This window comes from Bemisia tabaci, chromosome 4, assembly GCF_918797505.1.
Source record: "Bemisia tabaci chromosome 4, PGI_BMITA_v3".
Taxonomy (NCBI): Eukaryota; Metazoa; Arthropoda; class Insecta; order Hemiptera; family Aleyrodidae; genus Bemisia; species Bemisia tabaci.
Window position 1 is genome coordinate 49,712,322 of NC_092796.1, and position 21,061 is coordinate 49,733,382.

The 21,061-nt window shown below is 40.9% G+C and overlaps 1 protein-coding gene across 3 annotated transcripts in view; it reads left to right on the forward strand.

The window, feature by feature from the left end:
• Positions 1 to 21,061, forward strand: part of LOC109042459 (neurotrimin) — a 540,449-nt gene that overhangs the window by 192,106 nt on the left and 327,282 nt on the right. The window lies entirely within an intron of this gene.

Genomic DNA, 21,061 nt, shown 5'->3' on the forward strand with positions numbered 1-21,061 from the left:
TGCTGTTGCTGAAACATTACTTGTGCCAATCATCCAGTTGAACCTTATGACTATTTTTCAGCCAATAACAGCCATTTAACCACCGGCCGGCCGGCTTTCCACATCTTTCTCATCGGTTTTCCACAACATTTCTCATCAATCTATAAAAGAATGACCTTTTTCTTTTGTTTTCCTTTGATTTTCGTCTTTTGACCCTTCTAAATGTTCCTTCCTTTCTCATTTTGGGGGCTTTTCCCCGGGCGCGTGATCGGGCATTTTCTGCACCCGTGGTATAGAATACTATAACTCTGAGAAAATTAAGTTCTTTTCTTTCAACCTTCCAACGAAATTAAATTGAGGTCAGCGGTGACTACGATTATCTGCCTCAGAGTTTGATTCTCCGGTTTAATTTTGCTGAAGGAAATCCTGTCAAAAATTATTTTGAAATTTCCGCGTTTAAATTTGCCTTGCGTCGTAAATTATTCAGTTTAAAGTTCAGACAGTGATTATATTTTATTCTCTGAATGAAGTAGATGCCGAAATTTTGAAACATTGCAGTGAAGTTGCCTGTTTTGAACTTTCACAAATGACTTATAGTATGAATTGAAACGTCATTCAACAATATTGCCTCATTTATTGTCTCCAGCACACCTGCATTTTTACGAATCAGGATATCACGATTCTAATGTTTTGTAACTCTTCTTTCTGTTTTAGGTACGTACTGAGCACCCCTCTTTTATTTCTCATGGAACCTTAGTCGGTAAGTAAGTGAGCCGGGTGACCACATTTGTTTATTTTCCTTTGATGTTCGTAAATTAGTGAGGAAATTCGTTTTTTTCTTCTTTTTTTCAAAGAAGATGACGGGAATTCGTGTTCAAGGTAGTTCCAGGAAAATGAAATTTTACTGTCCGGCTCAGTAGGCCCGACGTCAGAAGCTCAATTTTCACCTGGAAATTTTATAGTGCAGTATGTGTATACTAAAGCTCACTTATTAAGAGGCATTCGGAAATGCCATCTGCGAGAAAAATACCATGCATATTCACACGTTGACGAAAATGGATGACCATGCCAACTGTGCATTGACGAAATAGGATGACCATGCCAACTGTGCAAACGCCTTGCTGTGAAATTAAATCCAAATCATCGGCTCATTGTCAGTTTATCAGTAATTGACGAAAATTGTTAAAATAAGCCGGCAGTACAGTTTTTATCAACCATCGCGAAAAAAGAGAATTACAATGAGTCCTGCTGCAAGCGCTAATAACAAAACTTATTGACCTGCCGTCTAACGAGGAATGCACTTTCAGAGATGATTTGACAGTAAGTGAACAATTTCTTCTCGAAAATCATGTGAGCCAATAGTTGTTTGTAGCTCAGTTACCAGAGCATCAGATATTGCGGTCCTAGTCAAGCGAGAAATTTCTTTTCTACCTACGCTGGCCCATTTTCAATTTCGCTCGTTCCAACTTTACCGTAAGGGGAAGCCACATATTCGGGAACGAGACACTCTCGTCGCATGTAACCCGTCCCGAAGTTACATACAACTCAAATCAACTTGTTATACGATCGCTGAAGTGAGCATGCATCAAAAAAGTTCGGGTCCTCTTTTAGGATTCTCTTTCCCGGGGCCCAAAGTTGGTTGAGTGAGACCCCCTCACAACCCCTCACCGCTGAATTGGAAATCAGTCGGCAGCACATCACCGGGGATGCTCTGTTCATGCTCGCTCGTTCTTGTTTTTTAAACTCCCTCTTTTTAAGTTTGATTTAATTTCGCTTAATCCCGGTGTTTATTTCTCCCCGGGCGGAGTTACTGCTTCATCTCGACTGAATAAACTGAAATGTTTAAGCTTCGAATGAAACGTAAACAAATTTGCCTTGAACTTAACCCTTGAGTTTGCTCATGGAAATACCTCATAAATGAGATAATTAAATTTCTTCGCCGTGTTTTGGAATAAGGCACAAAATGGCTCTGTTCAAGTTTCTTTATTCTTGTACGGAGACCCGGATTCCAGCGTGGCGATCTGATTCTCTGGGATGGTCACTGTGTCTAGTCGCTCTTTGATCCACTCATGCAGTCGCCGCGGCAAAGTGACCTAATTGAAATTGTCTCGAGCAAAAACATTCCTAGGATTTTCCTCAATAGTTTTATTAGGCTCCTTGCATTCTTTCAAAGGCCCTCGTCTTTACAGTAACTTGCTTAGTTTCATTATTATTCGTATTTTGCCACGTGTTCTTTCCTCTCCGCTTCAACGGTCAGTCCATATAGCTGCAAGCTGAACTTAACCCAAGGGATGGTTTCTACTCGTTTCATCCTCTATTCTTAACCCAATTTTTTCACAAGAAAAATGACGCACTCATCCGCAGACTGTATATTAACCGAGTACATGCATTCATTAAAACCCCCGTGGTGGTGACACGTGTAGGTCACCATTTTGTTTATATTACACGCATTGTTTTGATGATTTCCAGGAGGTTGATAGTTGAAACTTAATCGTCCCTTTATCTAACGACATCAACCAGTAGAAGTCTCATATCTGAATCGGTTTCAGCGATGAGGGTCACGCAATGAGCTCTTGATAAAAGATTCCAAAAGGAGGGGTCCGGATTAGGGCCGTTTTTAGGCCCATCCTAGTTGAATTTTCTCATTGAAAGTCTATATTATACAGTATGCATCATGATTGGGTCATTTCCGAGCTTTCTATGGTTCTATTACCGGTCTAAACTTCGGTTTGAGGGCATATTTTGGCGAAAATGCGGATTTTTCCGATTTTTCGGCATTTGACCGTCAACTCGCATGCTCCGCCAAAATGAGCCTGCAGACTCGCGTTTAAGCCATTATCAGGCCCATAAAGAGGCCGAAAATGACCAAATCATGATGCATTCCGCGAAACACAAACCTTTAATGGGCAAAAAGCGCGGAGTTGCGGAAATTCAGGGTAGGCCCAAAAACGGACCTCATCGAAACCCCTCCTTTGCAAATGTTTTTCTTTATTCAGTTCTTCAGCTGATCTAACCTCTTTTACAGGAAAATTATGTGACTGAAAGGGAGAATCTATTAAATTTAAGTACCTATTATAATGTCCGTTGCGGTAATCAGTGTCATATCCAATGTAAAAAACATAAGTGTCTCATACACGTTTCCATCGACAGAATACTAAATACATGAATCTTGGGTCAGTGGGGAAAAAACTAAATGGCGATTAAATTGCTTCTAGCTTTTACGTAGCGCATGGGAAACCGTCCGTCTGCACAGAGCACAGGGACAGAATCCTCTGTCCCTCGCATTCCGGTCAGCTCCCTTTTTTTTGGCACGGAGCGACTCACTTACATCGTCCTAATTAAAAAAGGCAGAAGGGACACGGACGCCCACGCTCACATCAACGCTGGGCGACCGTGAGCCACAATCGAACGTTGCCAAATTTCGGATGCAGGATTCAATTTATCACAATTTTACGAGAGAACTTTTCGAAACCACCCGCAGAACGCAACGTTGCAAATAATCATTCGACGAAGTTGCCAAACCGCCCATCGTTGTCGGGCGTTTTAAAGGGAAATCTGAAGGATCCTCTGTTTATCCGCCAACCGTGGCGGCATTGTTCCCTCGCAGGCACGGGAACATTAATCTTTTTTTATCATTTGTCAAGACTCTTTTCATTTCAATAAACAATTACGCGTCTCCCGTTTTTGTTTATGCTTGTTCCTGTCAGCAATCTCCCCCATTTTCTCGCGTCTCGATTTCGAATTCAGCGCAACCTTGTTATTTTTTCATCTTATCTCTAATTTCCTTCGGCGAGACCACCAGCCGAGGAGCGAAAGCTATTCTTGTCCGGCTTTTTCCCCCTCGAAAAAATTAATCGTGACACCTCTCATTTTTCTCCTCATTTTGTCTCCAGGAAGCCCTTATGCGGCTTTTTTTTTGTTTTCAACGGAGCCATTCATCTCAGGAGAAAAGACGGCGGAAAGCGGGAAGTATTCGGTTACTTCTTGTTGATAATCACGGCGGTTGTTCATTTCGCAGTGTAGCTAGGTCTGTTACTCTGTATTCGGCAATCTCCTCTCGTTTGGTATTTACATGCTTAAATTCGTACAAAAGTTTTACTTACTTTTACAGCTCGTGCAATCATGCATTGGACTACCCATAAAATCACCCAACTGAATCGGTAAAATGGCACTTATGTTGTTTTTAAAATGAACCAGAAATAATTGCGTTACATTGCAAAAAGTTTAATTTAAAGTTGAATCCATGCGTTCAGTTGGGGGATGGGGTTGAAAAAATAAATCCGGAAATTAATATTTCCTTGCTGAAAGGTGTCCAGAATTTCACCCATAAAAAAGTCTAAGTGCGAAAAGTACAGCGTATCATCTAATGATCACGCGAAGAACTGTTTTCGAAAATACGTGTTAATGAACCGTCTTCGTTATAAATGGACGATGTGCCCAAAAACTGTTGAGTGTTCCATCGAAATCTACTTTCTTACTTCGAATTTTGCTCTTGCCATATCGGTACCAATTAAATCGGCCAACACGGAAAAAAAAAAGGTTGTTAGGGGGACAGTTCACGGTTGTAGTTGGCGAAATGGTAATTGCAACCGACGTGCTGGGTGCTACTACCAGAGTGCCAGTGCAGGTGACGAACCCGCTCAGGTAAACATAACTACCGTGCGGTGGCTAATACGTTTTCCTGGGTTGTCTGCTGTCGGCTGGTTGTAATAACTACCTCGCGTGTGCTGCCCTCCTTCAAAATTTCCGTTACAATTTAGTTCATATTAAAATGGCGTCGGGTACGGCCAGCTTTCCACGCGTGAGAATGGCGTGGGCTTTGAATCCGATCGTGGAAATGGAGTGAATAATTTCAATCACAAGTGCATATAAGTATAATGATATTTGAATTTGCCGCGTGTGGTCCGAGCCGGCAACATTTGGACAGCTGGAGCTGGGTGAGTGAGAAATGTGCACCGTCTATCAATTCTGTTCTCTGTGATCATCCTCCTTTGTTATCAGCCACGCTTGTGCAGTGTCGAATGCTTCATTTTATCTCAAATCAACTCTCATATCCCTGAATAATTAAAAAACAGTGCTGAGTTTTTGTATTTGAAACTCTGAATTGTGTGTCTCATAGCTTATCAGTTACTTAAAGTACTCAGGAACGTCCATTTAGGCACCTCTTTGTTTCATCAACCTTGTGCCTCCAGGATCAAGTTCGGCACTCGTTGTAATTTGTGATTTCTATTTCTTCCAAAGCCATGGTAACGAAGTGAGAATGTTAACGTATCTATACAAAAAGGAGACTATCTTCTTCCGAATCAGTTCTACAGAGTGTGCTTTTCTCACGTAACCGAACGTCACAGATCCAGCTTGTCTCGTTCCAATGATTTTGTCTAACAATTGAAGTACATATGTTTCTCAGGTACCCACCTACAGTTTTCAGTAATCCCCTTTGTTCTTTTCAGTTAGTTTTCTTGTTTGATGAACCTGCTCTCCTGAATTTAATAGGAGTCTGATTCAGAGAGGTACATGAGCCCATCGGTATAACCTCAAAACATCTTCCTCCTTAAAGAGTAATTGATAGCTGTATGACTTTTTAAACAAATTACTCAGCTGATTGCATCTTGCAGTCTCAGTATTTGTTTGAAAATTTAGCAGTGTTGATTCATCTATTTCACCCAATAGTTGCAGCCTCACTGCTTAAGCTTACGCTCTTACCTTAAAGATTGTGCAATTATTGTCAGGTGCGCGCACAGTGAGTTGTTGCTTAAATGCATGTTACCTCTACATATGGACTTTCATCTTATAATTTTTGAAATGAAAATCAGTGGTGCATCTATTATTTAATGAAAGGCGAATGAAAAAAAAAAAAAACCAGAAAGTGTAGTGTACTCAAGAGATTCACATCCAACTCTGCAGAAACTTCATACCTTCTGATTCAATCGCAAAAATTGTCTGGTGAGTCAGTGTTTTATTTTATTCTCCGCTTCAACACTATCCATGTTCTCTGCAATTGTGACCGATCAGGATATTCTCACATTTTATTTTATTAACGACTCTAGTGCTCTTCGCAGAGAGAATTAGTTTTAGCATACCTACATTGAATGTCTTATGCCCATCCAACTTCATATTCTAACAAGAACTAGATATTATAATAAGTTGTGCAGTTCTGTAAACCTTTCTTGATACTTAAGTTTTAAAATGGTGTATGCAGAATTTGTATTTGTATTTCATGAGAGTGATCTTTAATCAGTTCTCTTCAAGCAAGTTTTCTCACTGACTTGAATAGAGATACTGTTCCTTGCATGAACCAATCATTGCTCCTAGACCTAATGAGGTATTTTTTTTATTTTTCAATCGTGCTTAATTCTTGTTTAGAGAGATGTGTATGTGTCAAAGGCAAATAGTCAAATTAGGCATTTTATCAAATACCTAGGCAGATAGTCAAATTTTCAGATGTTGCGAGGTTTCTTATGTTTTCACAGAGACCTCTCGAATTTCCAATATTTAAAGTGTGAAAATCCATTAAAGTACAGACTGTTATTGCCTTTCCTATTCAAAAATGCTCCTCACATTTCTTCAGCTGTCCAAATTGTGAAATAAGTTTATTTTATTAAATGCTGTGTATTTTGAGATAAATGTGCAATCTAGGACTAGAAATAACTCAGGTATTTATCATTGTATGAAGCAAATTTCTACAGAGAATTCCTTCCCACATGATCAGAGCATTATTTTGTCTACAGTTAGTAAAATAATCAGAATTTCAGTCTAAGTGAAAATATTTGACCATTTGCCTAGGCATTCAACCAAATGCCTGATTTGACTATTTGCCTTCAACATATGCACCTACAACGACCGATCAGCGATTCAAAATTGGGAGGAACTGAAGTTACTTGGGAATTTAAAAAAAAAATGAATTCAAGGAAAATTAGGAAAAATTAATAACCAGCTTTTTCTCTCCCTGCACTGTTTTTCATGCCTAACACCAGATCATTTTCCAAATTAAATTTTAGGCTTCATGGCATCGATTTTGATTAAAATTTGCTGTGCTGTCTGACTAAATATTTTCAAAATTATGACACAAGAGCCCCGCTTTTGAAGGTCCGAATGTCTTTTTTAGCCTCAAATAGTGACCGAGGGAGGTCTCTTCATTTTTCATTTAAATTTCTCTCAGATATTAAAATAAACAATGTGACTTTATTATTGCAAATTAATACATGAAGTCGAGAGATTTAATGAAAGGGGGGGGGGGGAGAGATGATTCCAAATTCCCCTCAATAGAAGACAATATCCCATGTACCCTCTGGGAGGGATGCAAAAATCCCTGTTGGTCTTAGCAGGACCAACGGGGATTTTTGCATCTCTTCCAGAGGGTACATAGGATCTTTTCCTCTATTGAGGGAAATTTGGAATCATCTCTCCCCCTCCCCTTTCATTAAATATCTCGACATTATGTATTAATGGGCACCCTAGCCCCCCCCCCCCCTCCCCACGAGAAAAAACACGGCAGTCAGGAGTACCAAAAATGGGCACTCCCTACTAGCGTGCGGTAGCGAAAAACGCGCCAGCTACCCTGCTGGTTTTCTAAACTGCCGTGCGCCTGTAGACCCAAGGTAGTCGTCTCAACCACCGGAAAGTAGTTGAGACAACTACCGTGGCAGTCACGGTGGCCACCACGGTAGTTGTCTCAACTATTTTCCGGTAGTTGAAGCTACTGCCACGGTGGTTGAGATGACTACCTTGGGTCTACCGGCGCACGGCAGTTTAGACAACCAGCAGGGTAGCTGGCGCGTTTTTCGCTACCGCACGCTAGTAGGGAGTGCCCATTTCTGGTACTCCTGACTACCTTGTTTTTTTCCGTGAAATTAAGAGTTTCAGCATTTCTCTACAATGAAGTATATGATACGTCATTTTAGGCTTCGATAACTTTAATAAATGAAAATTGCTCATTATTTTGCATTCTACGTGTGCAGCGCAACGCAAACAGCACTCTAAGTCGACACATGTAGACTCCACTCTCCGTAGGTCGCTGTCGGAACAATATTAAACGCCTTCAATCGCGCGTGATACTGTGCAACGCACCGAAGTTGATATAGTTGTATTCTTAGGTTAGAACCCAATCAAGTAACTTGCTCTCCCAACTAAGGCATGCAAACCTGTTGTTAACTACCGATTTTCAATTTACTTTGCACAATTTATATCTATTATTGCCCGTGACGAAATTGATGCCTCATCAGATTTAAAAAGCAAGATTTTTTTTATTGACATGGCCAACGATAGAGGTTCATCCGAAGAACACCAAAAACAAGTAGTAGTGCACTTCTCTCGTAAATTAGGGTACTAATCCAATAAATTAGTTCTGATCATTAACATGAATTAGTTCTGTATCCTTGTTTATTGTTGTTTAACTCGAATTCTGGGAATTAGTTTCCTACTAATAGTGGTTAGTGTACTGTACAGAATTGAGAACTGATGTGTGTCCAAATCATAAAATTTGAGTCAGTGTACAGAAACCACTTTTAGTTATCGGACGCTGACTCATTTTTTTCAGTGTAAAAACACTCAAACTTTCATAGTTTTAGGCTTCCCTTGTTGAGGTGGCACCAGTTCAATTACATCCATTTTCTGATATTTTTTCTCATTCTCTCATAGATATTTCGGCTAGATCCATCTTCTGTTTTTTGAGTTAATGATTAAACAGAAAACGAGTAATTTGGTTTTGAATAAATTGAGGGTGAAACTGTGAAAATGCTTACCTCGGTCGTGGTGTTCCGAAATCTCCGCCCCTATTTTATTTTAAAAGGAGGCCGAACCAACACCAAGGCTTGAAGTTTCCGCAGAAATTCTTCATGTATAGAGAAGAAAAACCACTGACATTTTCAAAAAATGACGTTTAGTAGTTTTCCGTGTAGGAAATAAAGCATGATAGGAAGTCTGCAACGCCCCCAACCGAGAAACGCATTTCTATAGTTTCACCATCGATACCTAGAATTAGAGCACACTGGGAAAAAAAAACATTGGATCTAGAGTCCAGACTCTTGAATACATTGACAAGAAAAAATACTCTGGATTCAATCGGATTTTTGCTTGGATCAAAACGAAATCCGCTTAAATTAAGAGGCTTGGTTCTGATTTAAGCCAGATTCTGATTGATTCAAGAGTACTTTTTCTTGTCGATGTTTTTAAGAGTCTGGACTCTGATCCAATGTGGTCTTTTTTTCCAGTGCATAATTCGGCAACATGGTGGTGTTGGGCCAAAAACTCGAGCTATTTCACCCATTCAATCTTCCGTAATGACTCCGATGAAGCAGTTGCATTTTCTTTCCTCTTTTCGGTATCACAGCAAACTTTCCGTGGTAAGTCGTAATTTTTGCTTTGAACGGGTACCGGGTACCTTTGTTTGTCGGAAAGTCACTTTCGTGTGACTACTCCTCCGCGCAGTTTGTTTTCTCCGATTTTTCGCCTTATATCTTACCGCAAGTGATTGCCGGTTCTCAGCTCCGAACTTTCAGCTTTCAGAATAATGAAAGTTGGAAGTTGGCTGTATGGTGTAGCGTCGAAAAAACTCCCGCGGATTGATGATGTAACGACGATCGGCCATCACGGCGCCGCCCCGTCCTTTTTCATCTTATGTTTTTGAATTTTAGTTCCTGTTAAAAACGCTTCCCATACTTAAGCACGGAAAAGTTTGCGTTCCTTAGAGATTAATGGGTCAAACTTTTTATCTCGATTTCACTTCGCTTTTCGACCTTTCGCCGTCCGACGCAGTCTTTTAATCGCTCGAACTGGGCCACGAGGTACCATCCACATTTTCGAATTCCTCTTCATTCTAAAATTCCACGAGAACAGAATAGCGCGGAGCGGCTAAGCGCCGACGAAAATTGTGCCGACCCTATCTTTGCATGGAGAGTTTATTTTGATGTAGAGGTGAACTCTCATGATAGCGTGTATCCCCTCCATTTTGGCCTCAACTTGAGAGCTTTTTGTGAGCTTGGGAGTTGATTTAAGAGAAAAGCAGTGGCACCATCGTGTTTCTCGCGAACTTTTACATAAGAATCAATGGTCAAATCGTAAATCCTCAAAATCAACACATGCAACATCTCCATTGGCAACGCCGGATTCCTTCCGTTAATAAACCTATGTTAAATAATCGATTCTTGTCAGAGCAACCGGCCCCTCCAAGAATCGATACATTTCCATAGGTTTAAATTGAGAAATACAATGTTGCCAATTTGCCGGATCTGCCAGTGTGCACCACCTAAATTTCCTGTCAGTTATAAGAAATTGGAAATTCGATTTCGGCGTTTGGAAGTTGGATGAGTTCGCCAGGGAGGAGATAAATTTTCTCCGATCAATAACTCGAGTAGATTCGAGGGTTTCAAATTGAATGTTCACGGGAAGTTCTCCTTACCTAGGTTTGGTATTGAATCCGAGCGTAGTATGCAAAGCCGTTACGAGTGGCGGGCTTTGGAAGTTTGGAGTGGGTGGAGTGGATTGATGAAGTGGATCGCACAAAGGTCCCCGGAAGATAGGTCTGAATGAGTGTTAGTCGCATCGTGGGTGGTGGGTCACGGACGTTTACATTTTGGACAAATTTTTCGTTGCAGAGTGGTCCAGACTCTCTTTTCTAAAAATTTAACAACTTAATTTGGGGCTGCAAACGGGGAACCAATCAAAAGAGAACCCCGGAAAGTTTCGGAATAGTTACAATTTCATTATCAACCGAAACAAAAATTAACTACACTGGAAAAAAACACATTGGATCTCGAGTCCAGACTCTTGAAAACATTGACCAGAAACTTTTCACTTTTCTAAAAATATCATAACTTAATTTGGGGCTGCAAAAGGGGAACCAATCAAAAGAGAACCCTGGAACGTTTCGGAATAGTTACAATTTCATTATCAACCGTAACAAAAATTAACTACACTGGGGAAAAAAACACATTGGATCTCGAGTCCAGACTCTTGGAAACATTGACCAGAAAAATATCTTGATTCTATCGGATTTTTGCTTGAACCAAAACGAAATCCGCTTAAATTAAGAGGCTTGGTTCTTGATTTAAGCTAGATTCTGATTGAATCAAGAGTACTTTTCCTTGTCGATGTTTTAAAGTCTGGACTCTAAATCCAATGTGTTTTTTTTTCCAGTGTAAAACGAGTCGTCCATTCGCTGTTATCGCGAGACCGATACAGCGATAACAGTGATTCGACGACTCATTTTTATTTAATTATTGTTTCCGGTTGATAATGAAAGTGTAACTATTTCGAATCGTTACGGGGTTCTCTATTAATTTGATCCCCCTTTGCAGCCTTTCCCCAAATTAAGTTGTTATTTTCTTAAGTGTTTCGGCCAATTAAGTTGTTTCTTCAATCACTTTACTGTTTACCATTTTTTGACTGATGGTGATTTCATGATATTGTACTCATCCGTGTAAGATTCAGGCGATTTCCTGCTGCAATTGAGGCGTTTGAAACAAAAATGTTACATTTTCACCTCGGTATTTTAGAACCCTCCTCGAAAATTCGTTTCTTCTTCTTTCCGGGAATTCTATCTTGACTTTAGTTTGTTTTAGACATATAAAACAAACGAACGCCGAAGAAAAAATTGAAAAAAACATCCTTAGATTACACGGAAAAAAGTAGGGTAGTCGACACAACCAGCTGCTTGTTAAAAATGCGCCAGTTACCGTGCCGTAGTTACGATAACTACCGCGGTGGAGGTCACAACTAACCCGGTAGTTATCGTAACTACCGCACGGTAGCTGGCGCATTTTTGACCAGCCGCTGCTTGTGTCGACTACCCTATTTTTTCCGCGTACAACTGAGATATTTTCGTATGTTCTCTCTCTATTAAAGAAAAGTTACGGCACAGGTAACTTTGAAAAAGTAAACCTCTAAATACGTTCCTCTCGCGCCTGAAGTCTCCGTCTTAACTACCAGATCCTGCAAGATATGTTTATTAAAAAAAATACGAGGGAAGATAGATTTTCCGCATCCGTCATGCTCATGACCTCGGCTCAGCAACGCAAAGCACAAAGAACAGAGAAAGCACGTCGTAAAATGCGATGGAGACACGTGACAGAAATTTAATTGAAAAATGAAGACATCCAGAACGGAGACGATACCAGTGACGGGTGCTCAAGAAAATAAACAAATTGGGTAAAAGCGAAACTGAGCTCCGCGGGCAGCAGTTATGCAAATGAAGTGTGCATTTAAAGCGAGGCGTAGGTGCCAGATTCGTCACCGCGTGACGTCATTAAGATGGCGAACGGCGGCGCCTCTGCGTCAGGGCGGCGCCTGTGGATCCGGCTCGGTGCTAAGAAAACCCGCGAAGAAGGCCAATGGAATGTGGGTGCGTGTTTCTTTCGCACGGTGGTGGAACGTCGTCGTAATTCCGGGGTTTCGAGTGTGCTTTATTAGACGGATTTTTGAAATCTGGCAACGCGGGGCTGTTGAGTAGCGCCAGTGGCGGGCTCTGGAACGTCGCCGCAATTGTTCTTTTTTCGCGCGCGCTAACGAGCGTTTCAGCTCTCCGCGTGAAGTTTTGGGGCGGTGCGCCCTCATTCCTCGGCGCTGCGGCGTGCCGTACTCGTGGTTAATGAAAAATCGGACGAATTTTCGTCTCCCACCCAGGTTAAGTGATTATACTTTACTTACATCCAAGAGAATTGAAGCTTCTTTTGTGGAAGGGCGTTCAGCCGAAAAAAAACTGGAAGAAAAGACCGTTCAGCGTTCAGCCGAAGGCGTTCAGCTGAAAAAAAGACTTGTGTGTTCAAAAAGTTATACCTCCAAAATATTCAAAATTCTGGCCTCAGGTTTTGCTAATCGAAGTTTCGATCTTCGTCAGTGCTAGACGGGAACAACTTGTTGAATTTTTTGTTCATAGATTGACCTTTCGATGCTTCAGACTTTTTTTTATTCGCAAAGTCTCAAATCCGGTCGTAATTTAACCCGCATGTGATAACATTGATCTTGATAGATTTTGAATTGTCATCAATGTTTTTTCTCTGTTTTCGAAGATAAGGAATACTTCTTTTTTAAATTTCCATATTTTTGGTAAGTATTTGAGCTTTCCCACCAACCCCTCCTAATTCGCCGTATCTAAACTTTCCAGAAAATTGACCCGGTTTGAGATTCCTAGGGTTAGTCGGGAGGAGGGGGACGGGGCGGCAATCCATAAGACAACATAAATATTGCCGAAACACCAATTCCTAGACGTGGCACCCCTTAGGGCACCTCAGAAACCGCTAAACATGTTTTCCTTCTTCAAAATTATTATAGATTTGGACATAACATAGCATTTTATTTTTAGCAAACTTCACCTTAACATTTCATAAACTTCAACAATCAGCAGACACCTCAACGCGCCTTGATACACATTGGTGCTTTAAGGATGTCCATGGTGCATCTGCAAAATTAAATGCGCGCTGGCGTGAGGCGTTAACTCTCAATTTTCCACCTTATGCTGCTAATGAAGTGTCGCTTGTATTCGAGTGACAAGTATAAAAATGCGGCCCAATGATGCCCCTCCCATCTTCAGTCGTGTTGCTAATTATTAGCCCCAGAAGCACCAATACAAATGCGACAATCTGAAACCATCTCAGTATGGAAATAGAGCAAAGGAAAACACGCGCGACGATGACGGCGCAGAGATACAACTATTCGTACTTGATGGATGCCCGTGTTGTATCTGCAAAATTGAAGGTGCGGTGGTGAGAGGCGTGAACTCTCAATGCTCCGCTCTATGCTGTCAATGAAGCGTCGCGTCGCGTCTCTCAGATTCAAGAGGAAAATTAAAATACTACTTCCTGTTGCGTCTACCCTATTTTCGGCTGTTTTGATACTCTTTTTCTTTAGATGTGATGTCAAATTCTTCTTTTAGGATGTATTTGTAGATTTATATTTGAAGTTTGTATGAACCGGCCCCAGCTCCATTCAACCCGCGGGACTTGTGCATTTAGCAAGCCTCCAGTCAGTTTCGCCCGGTTTAGGCATTTCAGACTTAAGCTCAGAAAAATGAAGCTCACGAGTGCCCGGGTCGAGCCACGTTAATTATTTTTTTCGGACGTTTTTAAGATAGGGATCCAAGTGTTCTACAAATGGATTGCATTTTGCAAAAAGGAACCACTAGCATTGCAATGTTGCTAAGATTGTGCAACTTCTTTTGTCTTGGAGGAAAAACCCGATTATCCCTTAATAGTTTCTATTTTACTCGCTAAAAACTGGAAATTTAAGACAAAAATTACCATCTAAATATCATAGTTTTTCACAATTTCCGCAATTTTATTGCAAAGGATGAAGTTGCACAATCTTAGCATCATTGCAATGCTAGTGGTTCCTTTTTGCAAAATGCAATCCAAATAATCATCGAGACGAAAACTCTTGATAACGTAAAGAAGGACGTGTCTTTCTATTTTCTCTCTACTCTCAATTCATTGGTATCAAGATCTAGATCTGCAGCCCCGCATTGACTTCCTTACTGTGCACACGATTTTTGTTTTTCAGATCAGAGATTGTTTTGGTTTTATTTCTACCTCTCATTGGGCTTGATATTGTTTTCTCCGGTCTCGAGCTTGATACTGTTTCCTCCGGGTTCCGCAGAAAGTACGGAACGATCCATCTTTGTCTGTCACTTATTCACCCTTTCGTTACACAAGCTGAATCCACTGTAGTTCTTATTCTTCGCTTTTTGCGAACTTCCAAACTGTGGGAGCCCCTATCGCTCTCTATGTCCCGACCACGGGGTTTATCATATCCTAATCACTTGCAAGGATTGTAGACAGGACACGTAGTAAGGAACACAATATTTGATTCCCTATTAAAATTTTACGTAGAATATGACGGACGCATTTAATATTTCCCTTTGCAGATAAGTGTCATTGTGGGAGAGTCAGAAATGGACCACGTCAAGCAAAATGGGACCAAGCCGCATCATCTTCTACCGAACTTGGTTGGGCAGTTCTTTTTTACATTAAAACGGTCGTGCGGATTTTTGTACAAATTTTAGTGAATTTTCCGCAAGGTATAAAGCAAATTCCTTCAAATTTTCAAAGGAATGCGCAGAAATGTTTTCTTGTAAAAATTGAATCTTTCCGTTTAATTTGGCTATAGCTGATGTGGCTTGGTTCCTTTTTGCTAAACGCGGTCCAATAGTAGCTCCCCATAGCAAAATGTAGTCCAAGAGTTCGATGATATTTATACTTTTTTCGAACTCTTCCTCGTGGAGTGGGTCTCAACCGAAGTGTGGATCGCAAAAGCCCATTATTACTGCAAGCGCTTAAAATAAATATTGCGCCGTGTGATTCCAGACCGTGTGAGAGGGTGCGAGGGAGTGAGGGTGGTCAAAGGAAATCTTGGCAAGACACTTGAATATGTTCGTTTGTGAGCATATTTCTGGCAATTTTCCACACAATATCTGCCATTTTTTAACAGTTCATGAGTTCATGACCCATCTCTCCTCTTTTCTTCAAGACAAAAGCTCTTTGCATAAGTTTATTCATCTTATCAAAATTTGGGAACGCGCACTTACTATGACAGTGTGTTCAACAAACGACTGAGGAATTATCAGCAGCTGTGTATTATGTGTTTTCACGAGACATGACGAGGGGCTGACTACGCGGGAAAAGTTATATGTACCTCTTATCAGACGAAAGAATACTTCATAAGTGATATTGCATGATGGTAGAAATGCAGAACAAGTCGTTCAACCACAGTAGAAAAAAAAACACATTGGATCTAGAGTCCAGACTCTTAAAAACATCGACAAGAAAAAGTACTCTTGATTCAATCAGAATCTACCTTAGATTAAAAACCAAGCCTTTTAATTAACGCGGATTTCGTTTTGAATCAAGCAAATATCCGATTGAATCAAGAGTATTTTTTCTTGTCAATGTTTTTAAGAGTCTGGACTCTAGATCCAATGTGTTTTTTTTCCAGTGAAAATAATACTTTTTCACCAGTAAAAGTATTTTCAAGCATGCGCCACAATTATCACAGTACTGCCACACGGGTGCAAAATGATGTTGATTGTGAGAAAACTTGATTTTCCTGTCTCGCAACTATCTTTTTTTCCCCGAAAAATCCTGCTCGGGGGGATAGTTTTGATTTTCTGAAGGACCAGTTTTGTCATTCCGAACTCAGCATGGAAGATTCTGAAAGAATCACAACGAAATTTCCAACGTTGTATCCTTTACAGTCTTGTACAGTTGAATCAAAAGCAACCAATAATGAATGATATTTAAGAAAGTTCGGCTTGCATGAATGAGCCTCACTTGGGTTGTAGAACCGTGGCATTTGACGCCAATGAATGTTCCAAACGATTTTGAATGAATACACGCACTGCACTTACCGTTCGCACCTATTACATCGAAAGTTAAAGTATTAACCCTTAAAGCCCAACACTTACTGCACACTTTTAAAATTAATTTTAGTAAAAATGCAGTAAAAGTTAGGTTTAGTCTAGGAACACCAAAACACGAGCAATAATTACAATAATTGAAGAAGGTACACGACCGCCCAGATGATCATTTGAAGTAAAAATGTAAAAATGGCGTCACACGTTGCTCGATTGGCTCCTTTCGCATGTAGGCACTCAAGTTTTTCTCTAACTTGAATCTTTGACATTATAGAGATAGGGATGAGCTTTCACAGCCAATATTACTTCCAATAATTGTTCATCCGTCCAAAGAACCACATCTGTATTGCTGGCTTTGCCTTTCTTGCCTTTGGTTTTAGCCGACTGGTTTTCGGGTTCATTCCGACAATTACCTGCTGATGATGTTGCAGGAGGATTATCTTCACTGACAGCTCGTAAGAGTGGTTTCTGGAGGACGTTCATTTTCACCAGTGTTCATGGGTGTTTTTGGGATTGCTTGTATTCCTGCTTTCAGGGCAGGAGAAGTTAGGGATGAAGTTGTTGAAGAAGATTTTCGAATAAAGACTGGTTTGCCGCAAACCATAATATACACACGGAGAAAAAAAACTCGTGCGTGCGACCCGAAGTTTAGGTCATATGGATCTCTGAAGTTTTCAGATTGAGCATCTGAACACTTCAGGTCTAGCTTCCGAAGTTCGGATCATACATCTGAAACTTCAGTTCTTACATCTGAAGTACTTCGGTTCTCACATCCGAAGTACTTCAGATGTAAGAACTGAAGTTTCAGATGTATGATCCGAACTTCGGCAGCTAGACCTAAAGTGTTCAGATGATCGATCTGAAAACTTCAGGGATCCATATGACCTAAACTTCGGGTCCCACGCACGAGTTCTTTTTCTCCGTGTATTTTGTAATCATAAAACAAAAGGGGAAATTAGGAAAGGTAGGGTGACTCCGGTGAAATTGGTCCAATTTCTCTTGACCGAAATAAATTGCGGTGCGGAATGTTAGACGCGAGGCAATTCCGAGAGGAGACTTTTGATGAGGACGAAAACCTTGAGAACGGGAGCGGCGACGCAGTCCGCATCGCCTCGGTCGCGGGAAGCACGTGTCCTGGCCTCACGTTGAATTCGTTTTCCCGCGACGAGAAGACTCCTGTTCTCCCGTCGTCGCAGCGTCAAGAAAATTGAAACTCCGGCTTGTTGTCAGGTCCCGCGGCTCGCTCGGCTTTCCCCCGCGGGACGGACGACGCGGGCGGCCGCGCCGGCAACCCGCTTCCAATAGCGACGAAAATCACTCGACTCGCGGCGCAGATTGCAACGTATCAAAAATTTAATTTCCAGTGTATATTAAGCATTAGCCGAGATTGCGTCGGGTTCCCGTTCCGCGCCCTGTTTGTTCTGCCCTGTTTATTATTTCGTTTGCGTTCGACGTCTGGAAACGAGGCACGAAACAAAGCGAGAGGGGAAAGAATTCAAAAGGAAGACTGCTCCGCGGGAAAAAACGGAATGTCGCATTCCGTCCCGGCGCGCGCGGGTGCGGGTGCAGTCGGCTCCCGTCCCGAGCCAAACCGCGCAAGTCCAGCCGGAAAGCGCGTGGAGATGCGTCGTTTTTCCGGGGCGCGGCGGAGTGGGCGGCGGGGTCGCCGAGGCGGGACAATCGCCTCCGCGAAAGTGAAAAGGTAACGGAGAAATAAAGAATTGCGAAGGAAATGAAATCCTAAGTCATTTTGCTTTAATTAGATTCTCTTTGTCGTAAATTGAAATAAGCGCTTTTGATTGCGTTATTCAGAGGTTTTATTATTTGATAAGCCGCGCCCGGCATCCATTTTCTTTCCGATGGAGGTTTTCTCAGGTGCGCCGTCGGTCGCCGCTTTATTCCCCGCGGCCGGCTCGCGACCGCGCGGGTCGACTTATTGGCGTTCGACAGGGAAATTCAGGCCGAGTTCCCGTGAAACATTTAAGTTTTTTTATGTATCTCTCTGAAGCTCATCTGCACCGAAGGAAATGAAAAAGTTGTAACGGCTTACTGCCCCCTTCACGGAAAAAGAAGTGTTACACTGGAAAAAAAAACACATTGGATCTAGAGTCCAGACTCTTGAAAACATAACTAGAAAAAATACTCTTGATTCAATCGGATTTTTGCTTGAATCAAAGCGAAATCCGCTTAAATTAAGAGGCTTGGTCCTTAATTTAAGCTAGGTTCTGATTGAATCAAGAGTACTTTTTCTTGTCGATGTTTTTAAGAGTCTGGACTCTGAATCCAATATGTTTTTTTCCCAGTTTAGGGTGTTTCCCCAAAAACTGTGGTACTATTACAATTTGTTGGATGATACGGACATTTCTTATTAATTGTGGTAGAACTGCAATTCAAGTTAGGGCAGTACCGCAACATTTGGGTTAGTAACCTAATTTATTGGGGTACAACCACGATTAATTTGTGTACTTACCACCACAATTAATTCGTGTACTACCTGGGGTACAACCACGATTAATTTGTGTACCTACCACCACAATTAATTCGTGTACTACCACATTGAACTGGAAAAGTCCAAATCACACAACAAACTCGTGCTTTTTTCAATCCGTGTTTATTTTCAAATAATGACGATGTCTTGCCATCTTGCTCCTATTGGTCACTAATAAAAAAATAATCATAAAGAGTAAAATGATGATGTCTTCACATGCTTGAACCAAGGAAAGTGACACCTCACGGGCACTGATAAAAATATGTTTGTTCTTGTGGTACTTTTGGTTAATATAGGAATGAAACACAAAACAATCTGAATTTTGTGTTGGTTTTGGTACAGTTTACGGTGATTTTAGCGCAGAAAGCATAATGAAGAGACTGGGATATCTCTGAGTCAACCGAATGTATAGGTTATTGTATGAATTACTTCCCATTTTAACACAAAATGTTGGTTACTTTTTTCATTATGTATCGTACTTCTTCTTCTTTTCTCTTTCTTAATTTTTTTCTTCCTCTTTTTTATCTATTCTCGCTCAAATTTTTGACATAAATTTAATAGATTAAACCTATGGAATATCCTCAAAATCAACGCATGTGAAAATGGAACGTTTACAGCATTAGAATTAATGGGTTCAAACGATTCCAAAAAATTCCACGGTTTTCTTGCATGAAATTTCGATGTGCAAACAAGTAATGAGATTTGACACTAGCAATCTAGAAAGAGGTTCATTATCTGTAATGAGAGTGAATTTTCGACCGCAGATGTATTTGAAGAAGCGTTTGACTCCCCAGATTATTGCTAGGTCTTCTCGGTCTACTTGAGGGTAGCGTTGCTGAGTAGCGTTTAGGCTATTGCTTGCATATGCAATTGGTCGCTCTTTCCCATCAGGCATGATGTCAGAGAGCACTGCTCCAAGAGAAAATGGACTAGTGTCAACTGCCAAGGTGACTGGCAGTGCAGGATTGAAGGGGGTAAGCACACGATCAGAAACGAGTTCTTGTTTCAAAAATTCAAAAGCCTCAGTCCCTTCTTCAGTCCACTTGAAACGAGGCTCTTTGAGCATTTTTCGGAGAGGATTAGTGACCCTAGAAAGGTTTTCTACGAAAGAGTGATGATAAGTTATTTTTCCTAGGAAGGTCCGCAACTCATCAGGAGTAGCAGGTCTAGGAGCATGAACAATTGCCTGAATATGCTTGTCGAGTTTGTGAATGCCTTCGCTATCGAGTCGGTGACCTAGAAATTCAATGCTCTCTCGTAGAAAAGAGCATTTTAATTTGTTCAGTTTGATTCCTGCTTTTTCTAATACTTGAAAGAGTTTTGAAAGAATGTCAAATAACTCATCAATTGTTTTAGTGTACACTAAAATATCATCAAAGAAATATGCAGTACCTGGAACATCTTTGAGAATTTCTCGGGCGAGGCAAAAATCATAAGTTCCAAGTCGTTCTCCACCCAATCATGAATGATAAAGGTCTTTCCATTTAGAAGATGGTTCCCGCTGATTGGCAATGTAATCGGCAAGTTTGGACTCTGGTGTGCGTCCACTAGGCCATTTACACATAGATGTATCTTTATTTACCCACTTGCTGGGGTACTTCTCGAATATTACCCTTCTCGTTGACAAATTCCACGACAAGCCAAGGCATCTGCAAGAATTTAAAAAAAAAAAAAAAACAAGAATAAAAAATGAATTAAAAATGTGACAAATCGACTTATTTGGTTTTTTGGGTATTTTGTATGTTCAATTAGTAAGTTGAACATGAAATTCCCCGAAAAATGATGATTGATGAATGGCGGGGCTAGCACTTTGCCAGGCGAGTATTTGCCAATTAGATCAGGTTTGCCTAACTAATTGCTTAGCTTTTTGATTTATCACAGGGCGAAAATGAGCGTTGACTTTCAAGAGTAACTTCTAAACTATTAGGGAGATAGCAGTGAGGGGCCTTTGAAGTACAGGGTGTGCCCACAGAAATTACCTTGAATACCTTAGAACGTGAGATACCTAAATGTGCTTAGAGCGAAATTTTCGTTTTTTTTTGGACCAACAAGTACTACCACTGATATTATCGAGAATGCTGATAAAATCACAACATTCAACCACAGAATTCTTTCAAGTGAATGAGTCTGGAGCGATTGAATTTCAAAGAAAACAACTTTAATGTTTGAGTGCTGCCAAGATTGACACACGGGCTCTTGTAGGAATTTTAAAGGACCAAAAAACTTTTTAAGTTGAACGCCTTCGCGTCTGAACG